Genomic DNA, 9,130 nt, shown 5'->3' on the forward strand with positions numbered 1-9,130 from the left:
ACGTAGTTCAGCATGTCGGCGACGAGGCGGGCGACGCACGCCGCCGCGTCGTCTCCGCAGAGGGCGCCGGCGTCGCCGCCCGGCGGCGAGAACTGGTGCGAGCACATCATGCAGCTGCAGCCCGGCCGCGGAACGTAGTCGACGTTGCCGCGGCGACCGCGCGACGACGCCGCGTGCCTCCGCGGCGCCCTCTGCTTCTCTGCCCCGTCTCCTCCTCCTCCTCCTCCCCCGCCGCCGGCGTCTCCCCCTCCCCCGGGCTTCTCCGTGAGCAAGCGAGGGAGGAGGAGACTGTTCTCCGTGCCGCTCGGCTTCTTCTGGCGGCGGGGCTTCCTCTTCGCGTAGCCGCCGGACGCTCTCTTGTCGTCGCCGCACGGCGGGTTCTCCAGCTTGATGTTGAGCACGTTGTCGTGGCAACCGCCTCCTCCGCTCGCGACCTCGTGGTTAATGCGATTCTGCATTCCCGCCGTCGTCATGCAGTACTGCTTGCTCTCCGCCTCCATGCAGCCCGGTGGCGCCCCCTCTCCGCCGCCGCCGCCGTCCTTCCGGCGCGGCGGCTTGACCTTGCCGCCGAGCGCCGCCGCTATGACGCCACTGGGGGGCGCCACCAGCGAGCTTACGAGTTCGGCGGCGGCGACGTTCGATTTCTTGCTCTTGCGTTTCTTCGGAGGTTTCCGCTGCTGCTGCTGCTGCTGCGCGTCCGTTGGCGGCGCGACAGCAGGACCGCCGCCGTACAGCATCGAGATACTCTCGAAGATGTTCGGCTGCGTGCCGTCACCCGGCGGCGCCCCCTGCTGGAGGTAGGCGGCGAGCGAGTGACCGGCGTCGCCTAGCAACGCCTGGTGGAGCGGCGACGTCAGCGCGGCGGCGGTGTCGCCCCCTGGCGGCATCGTCGCGAGCACGTTCTGGTTGACGGCGGGCGGAGCGGTGCTGCCACCTGCCCGCGAACTGACGAGATGCATGTAGTGCTGCCACGCCTCGTGCGATGACATCGGCGCCAGCCCGGTGCTGCCCCCGGTGGCAGAATTCGGCGGCGTACCCGCGGGCAGAGATCGAGGGTTGTCCCCTCCTCCCCCTCCTACTCCTCCTCCAGGATCCTTCCCCTTCTTACTGCGGCTCCTCGGCTTCTTCTTCTTCTTCTCTTCTCCCGGCGGAGGCGCGGCGGGTCTCGACTGCCGCGGCGCGACGCCCTCTTGTTTCCCGGCGAGCTGGTGACGCTGGGCGTTCGCGCCGCCCTCTAGTGGCATGACGTGGCCGGACATGGGCAGGCTGAGCATGAGGACGGGAGAGTTACACTGCTGCTGGCGCTGTGCCTCCAACCCCTGCTGCTTACGCTGCAACGCCGCCGCCGTCGCCGCAGGCTCCACCTGCTGACAGTGGGGATACGGCGCGAGACGATTGCCGGATTCGGTTGCCAGTGGGCGCTGCGAGAGCAGCCACCTGGCCTGCTGCTCCGACGACGACAAATAGCCGTTGTTGGTCTGCATGTGCGCCCCCTGGTGTGAAGCTTGCACGTCGTTGCTTTGCATGTGCGCCGCCTGGTGAGGAGCTTGTACATTATTGGTCTGCAGGTGCGCCACCTGGTGAGAAGCCTGCAAGCTGTTGCTTTGTATGTGCGCCGCCTGGCGAGAAGCTTGCCGATTGTTGGTCTGCAGGTACGCCACCTGCTGAGGAGCTTGCAGATTGTCGGTCTGAGGGTGCGCCACCTGGTGTGCATATTCACTGTTCAGCTGCTGCACATGCGCCCCCTGGTTGCCGGCCGCCACGCCGCTGTACTGGCCGGCCTGCCAGTCGCCCACCTGCTCCAGTGCCCCCTGGAGCGCGGGGGGCATCGCCGACTCCGGATATCCGTTGAGATCCCTGGCCTGACTCCGGGCGACGCCTGCCGCGCCGTGTTGCGTCGGAGGGGCGGCGTCGTCGTCGTCGTCGACGGATACGCGTCGTACGTCGGTCGCGGGAGGGAACGGTCCGCCGCCGCCGCCGGTGTTGTTGATCTGATCGTAGGGAATCGCTGCCTGCGCCACCATGAAGTGAGCGGCTTTCTTACGCACCTTCGCCGCACCTGCAATGAAGGAGCGAGCGAGTTAGAGAGACACAGAGAGAGAGAGAGAGAGTGAGAGAGAAAGATAGAGAGAGAGAGAGAGAGAGAGAGAGTCGGTCCACGCTTCCTCTTCACTCTCGGCTCCTCCCCCTCTCCCTCGGTGGCCTCCTCCCCGCGCGAGACCGCGGCGACTATCGCTGCCGCCGCCGCCTCCGCCTCCGCTATCTCCGCCTTGCTCCGCCTCCCCCTCTTCTTCCCCGGCTTCTTCTCCTTCTCCTTCTCCTTCTCCTCCCTCTCCCGGTCGGCCGCGGACCGGCGACGACGTTTCGGCGACTTCGCCGGAGCATCCTCGGGCGCGCGCGGCGGCAGCGTTTCCACGGTGATGAAATCCTCGTGGTGGAACGGCAGCTCCGTCGGGCTGGGCGTGTCGCCCGGGCTCGGCATCCGTCCGAAATCCTTCGGGAAGGATATCCTGAGGACGGCCGTGCCCGTGCCGCGCGCCGCCATGTTGCCCGCCTGCTCCATCGCCGCTCCCTCGTCCACGCTCGGAAGCAGCGCGTAGTTGCCGCCGCCGACGACGGACGGCGAGGAGACGAACGAGCCGGAGGAGGCGGAGGACGGGGAGGTGTGCGGTGGCGCCCCCGTCGCAGCGGCGCGATCGTCGAGTTCGTCGGGTTTTCTGCCGAGGCCGATCTTGTAGCTTCCCTGGTGACCCTTCATCGGGGTGTAGCGCATCATCATACCTGCAGCGAGGAGAGGAGGCGTGAGGAGAGATGAGATCATGCTGAGTGTGGGGATGGCGGGAGAGAGAGGGAGAGATGAGAGAGAGAGAAAGAGAAAGAGTGGGGGGAGAGAGGAGCGAGAGAGGGGGGAGAGAGGAGAGAGAGAGAGAGAGAGAGAGGGAGAGATGAGAGAGAGAGGGGGAGAGGGGGAGAGGAAGAGAGGAAGAGAGTGAGAGAGGCTACGAGAGAGGAAGTTAGAGTGAGGTGACGAGAAATGAACCAAATAACGAGACAAAAGTACCAACGAAAGTACATAAGTTGAAATTACATTTCAAATCTAACCACAAACAAGTGCCGCAGAGCGACAGCGCTCAACTGACGTGTACTGTAGCCGGGTATTCTTCTGATAAACTCACTGGCAACCGAATCAAGTGCGCCCTCCCGCCACCGCGTTTGCGCTCAGAGCATATATCTAGGATACTACTAAGGCCAAAACAAAATATATGTGTGGTTACCGTTACATGCCGGAAAAAAATAGGGTAGGTAGGTAGGGAAAACATTCCATTTTCTTGAAATATTTTATTTACGAACCATGTCCGAAGGATGTGCGTTGTGCCTTTTGAAGCAGGAACTGTCGGTTACTGTCCAATTCATTTTTTTTATTTTTTACTTTTTTTGACTAAAGAAAATTGACAATAAAATGTTTATAGGCACACGCGCAACAATCTTATCAGGCTTAAAACTAGGAAAGCTGGGAAACACGGCAATCTTTGGTGCAATAACACACAAGGAGCAAGCACATCATCCATGTAGGTAGGACGGATAAAATTATCATGTACTCTCTTCTACGATCATGTACTGATAACGGTTAGTTCACTTAGTTGTCATGAAAATAAGTTAATCTCAGTTAGATCCATAATAACAGAAGTAGATAATAGAGATAATTCCCTATTATCTACTTCTGATAATAAGTTATAATTACTTACAACGACGAAATTTTCGTCCATCTCTCCGATAGGCAAAGGATTCATTCATATAGAGAAAGGAAGTCTATCGGAGAGATGGACAAAAATTTCGTCATTGCAAGTAATTATAACTTATTTTGGATCTAACTGAGATAAACTTATTTTTATGTGAACTATTAAGATCCGATAAAATTCTTCAATCAACGGTTAGTTGTGTTAGAACCAAAAACTACATGCACGAAAAAAAGAAATCGCCAGCTAGAACGAATGACGAATTCTTCGGCAGCAAGGCATTTTACAGAATTTTTTTTTCAAAGTCAGCCAAGGCAATTTCTTTCTAGTAAAAAATGCATGCAAGGTCAGAGACGTTGCAAAACGCAAAAAAACACGATTATTCCTCAATACAATATCTAAAATTTCATTAAAATATTTTTTAATAAAATTTTCATTCATTTTTTTAGTGAAGATGTCTTCAAGACGAACAGAAATTTAGCCAGGAGACATTGGTGCATTGGATTGAATCAGAATCACATGCAGAGTGTTACAACTAGCATACTACACCGCCTGCTAGTGCTACATCTTCTACCCCCTAAAGCCTCGGTCACAACGAGCCCACGACGCATTTGTGCCACGACACGACAGAAAATTTGGGCAAATCGTGGGTCATCGCAAGACAGTCCTACGAAATTTTGAGCATCGTGGCATCGACTTGCCGTCGTAAGGCAAAATTGAACATGCACCTTTTTTGTTCCACGATTTTTTGTGGTATCTATGTCTTCTGGTTGTCGTGAGTCTGTCCTATCCTGCTATAATACGTCCGTTATATAGTCGGGAGATGAACGTGCGAGCGTCCCACGAGTGACCCACGACTGTTGTGCGACAGTCGCACGACTGTAGCACGCGCATCCCACGAGTGAACCGCGACCTGTTCACGTGAAAAACAGCCCCTTGACAATGCCCGACAACTCACGACTGTCGCACGACTGACTTGCGACACACCCACGACACACCCACGACACATTTTTTTTCTGTCGCGTCCCCATTGCCAAACCATCTTTAATGTGTCGTGGCCCTTGTGACCACTCGAAATACATTTCGGGCATGTTGCAAGATCTGGCCACGACAAATATTTTATGGGTCTACCACGACAAAATTTCGTTCGATCTGTTGTGACCCAGGCTTAACCTATAATACACGCATTACCAGGAGCAACAAAAAAAACTTGGTAATTTTTTTAAAAATTGTTCTGGTTTTTCTTCACTCCTGATATTACGAAGAAAATTACTTAGATCACGACACTATCCCTTCCACTCTAACATCGATTCGTTTTTTTACAGATTAGGTAGGTAATACACCCACCAGGTGGCAAACACATTTACGCGATTATATTTCACCAAACGGGCACGTAACAAAACAATTAATCAATTTATAGAAGCTGTATATTACGAGCACCCACTTGTATATTACGAAATGTGCACGCCACCTACTGGTGTTAGTGTGCACTACCGTAAAAACAAATTAACACGACATGCTCGAGGCAATAAATCGCTTGTTAGATTGTCATTGTAACTCTATAAACAACTACGAAAACTACGCAAAATTCGATGAATTCCACAACGAACAACAATAGTCTTCATGCTAAAAACATGGCCTTTAGGGATACCTCGCAGGTGTAGAGAGGAGAGCGTTACTATTCCACGAACGCGTAAAAACGTGCGGAGAACACATCGGGGATGCACTACAGGGCGGGGAAACGAACAAACTGACACAATTTGCGTATTTCGTGCGAGTAAAAAATATACACGCCGCTCGCCACCTATGAAACATTAAGCAAGGCACGTGCACAAAACCACTCCTACCTTATCCAAGCTGCAATACTGCAATCAAAGCAAAGACAAGGAACTCTGTTATTCTCTGGCTCCTACCACATTAGGTGATGCATACACTTGTGAAACATTCGCTATTGGTTAGATCTGAACACTTATGGCCTATTTTACTTCATATTATACTTGTTTTTTTAAATATACACATTTTATTGGCCTTATCGACTGCCCGATATCAATTTTGGTCTCGTAAGCTCATTAATTTTTTTTAATTAAATTAATTAAACACCTACATTGACAGATAAGAATAGGCATAACATGGGACCTAAAGTGGTGCTGCCACCTTCTGGCAAATAAAAATTCATTAGATTTAGGAGACAAAGACACTCCCCTTGATGGGTTATTCGTCGGACCGGCACCTACCCCCGGATTTATCCTTCTCCTCTTCCTCGCCCTTCTCCCTCAACGCCGCATGTGATACGCCTTCCTTTGTCTTACGTCCCCTTCGAGTTATTCGTCTGACCGGCACCCTTCCCCCGATTCATCCTTCTCCTCCTTCCCACACTCTCCTCCTCCTCCTTCCTCAGCTCCTTCTCCTCCTCCCCTTCCTCTACTGCCACTGAGACTCCAGACTACGAGAGCCCCCTCCCCCCCGTCGCGCTATGTACTCACTCGTCTGTATATGGTGTCGGTGAAGTGGTAGAGATGCATGCTACACTGGGAAGGCATGCTCATCTTTCGGACGCTGTGCACAAACTTTGTGAGGTCTCCATCCTGTTCATACTGGATGTAACACCACAGCTCTATCAGGGCCTGCAGTGTATAAATTATATCATTATATTATATTATAGTATAAGATGTTTCATTGTTATATTATATGCACAACAATACACTCCAACTCCTCTCTCCCCGACCATCATTCCCCTTCCCCGACTCTCCCCCCTCACCCCGACCCTCCTCCCTCTTCCTCCTACCCCTCCTCCCTCTGACCTTCCTCCCGCGACCCTACAACACAGCCTCTCACTCACCCGGTTCCCTTGGTTTCCGAGGTCTCGGCGGCCGCTTCTTCTTCTCCGGCACGGCTCCTCCCTCCGGCTGCTCCCCCGCCGCCGCCGCCCCCGCAGCATCCGCGGGAACCCCGTCCGTCGCCGAGGCGACCATCGCCTCCGACACCGGGTCCTTCTTCGGCCGCGGCTTCCTCGGCCGGCTCGGCTTCCTCTTCTCCCCCTCTCCGCCGGCTTCCTTCTCGGCGGCCTCCCTCTCCGCGCGCGCGGCCGCCTCCTCCTGCTCCCGCTGCGCGTGGATCGCGAGGTACTGCCGGCACAGCTCTCCCAGCTTCGGCCACGCGAGGAGAGGGTCCACGACGCGCGGACGCAGGCCGTACCAGAGGATGACGAGGTCGTCGACAACGCTCTGCGGGAGGTCCGGGTGCGCAATGTCGGGGACGTCCGGCAGCTTGGGAGCGCGATACGACGGGTCGCCCTTGTTCACGAACGACTCCTCCTCCTCGGGCTCCGAGTCGTAGTCGCCGCGGCGAACGCGTGGCGGACGCCCGCGCGGGCGACGACGAGCCGTAGAGGTGGCGCCCCCTCCTGCCCGTCGCTTCTTCTTCGTCGGCGACGGCGGCCCGAGGAATTCGGCGAGGGCCGTCGCCACCTCTGGGTCCTCCTCCGCCGCCGGCTTCTCCCCCTCTCTCTCCTCCTCCTCTTCCTCCTCCTCCGCTGGCGTCGGCGGCGGGGACGCGGCGGCGCGGGTGACGAGCGAGCCGAGCGTGTCGGTGGACGCCCGCGCCGCGTCGTCGTTGCCCAAACACGAGACGATCGGTGGCGCCCCCGCTCCCGTCGGCTCCTCATCCGCCGCCGCCGCCTCCTCCTCCGCCGCCGCGGCGGCGCCCTCTGCGTCGCGGTAGAGCGTCTCGAGTTCGCGCAGCATCGTCTCTTGCGGCTTCACAAAGAAGGAAGTGAGCGCGCACTGTCTCGCAATGTCTCGACTGCTCGCCGAGAACAAGTTCGTAAGGAAGTTGAAGACGAACGAGATTCGCTCGCGCAGATCCGCGAGCTCCCCGCTTCCTCCTCCTCCGGCGTTGCCGCGGTTACCGGCGCGCCGCAGCGTGTCGTAGAGGTTCATGTCTACGGTGAGGCCGCGGATGCAGAGCTCCATGAGGAGAGGGAGCGTGCCGCTCGCGCCAAACTGAAAGTAGAGATGGAGGCGGGGCGGGTGACGGAGACTCACAGATGGGTGAACGCACGCGCGCACGCACGCACATAGGCACACACACACGCACGCACGCACATAGGCACACACACACGCACACACACACGCACGCACGCACGCACGCACGCACACACACACGCATGCACGCACGCACACACACACAGATGCATAACACAAGCACGCACACGCAACACACTCAGACCTACACACGCACACGCACACACACACGCACGCACACGCACACATTCACACATACGCACATGCACGCACACACGCACACGCACGCACGCACACATATGCACGCACACGTGCAGAACATGCATACACGCACACGCACACGGATGCATAACACAAGCATGCACACACAACACACTCAGACATACACGCATACACACTTATTCACGCACACATGCACGCATACACACACATACACCCACATACACACACACACACAGTTACTCATACGAACTACGCAGAACTGAAATGCAATGATGAGGCACACGCGCAACAATCTTATCAGACTTAAAACTAGGAAAGCTGGGAAACACGGCAATCTTTGGTGCAATAACACACAAGGAGCAAGCACATCATCCGTGTAGGTAGCACGAATAAAATTATCATGTACTCTCTTCTACGGTCATGTACTGATAACGGTTAGTTCACTTAGTTGTCATGAAAATAAGTTAATCTCAGTTAGATCCATAATAACAGAAGTAGATAATAGAGATAATTCCCTATTATCTACTTCTGATAATAAGTTATAATTACTTACAACGACGAAATTTTCGTCCATCTCTCCGATAGGCAAAGGATTCATTCATATAGAGAAAGGAAGTCTATCGGAGAGATGGACAAAAATTTCGTCATTGCAAGTAATTATAACTTATTTTGGATCTAACTGAGATAAACTTATTTTTATGTGAACTATTAAGATCCGATAAAATTCTTCAATCAACGGTTAGTTGTGTTAGAACCAAAAACTACATGCACGAAAAAAAGAAATCGCCAGCTAGAACGAATGACGAATTCTTTGGCAGCAAGGCGTTTTACAGAATTTTTTTTTCAAAGTCAGCCAAGGCAATTTCTTTCTAGTAAAAAATGCATGCAAGGTCAGAGACGTTGCAAAACGCAAAAAAACACGATTATTCCTCAATACAATATCTAAAATTTCATTAAAATATTTTTTAATAAAATTTTCATTCATTTTTTTAGTGAAGATGTCTTCAAGACGAACAGAAATTTAGCCAGGAGACATTGGTGCATTGGATTGAATGAGAATCACATGCAGACTGTTACAACTAGCATACTACACCGCCTGCTAGTGCTACATCTTCTACCCCCTAAAGCCTCGGTCACAACGAGCCCACG

This window comes from Priapulus caudatus, unplaced genomic scaffold (assembly GCF_000485595.1).
Source record: "Priapulus caudatus unplaced genomic scaffold, Priapulus_caudatus-5.0.1 Scaffold52, whole genome shotgun sequence".
Taxonomy (NCBI): domain Eukaryota; kingdom Metazoa; phylum Priapulida; class Priapulimorpha; order Priapulimorphida; family Priapulidae; genus Priapulus; species Priapulus caudatus.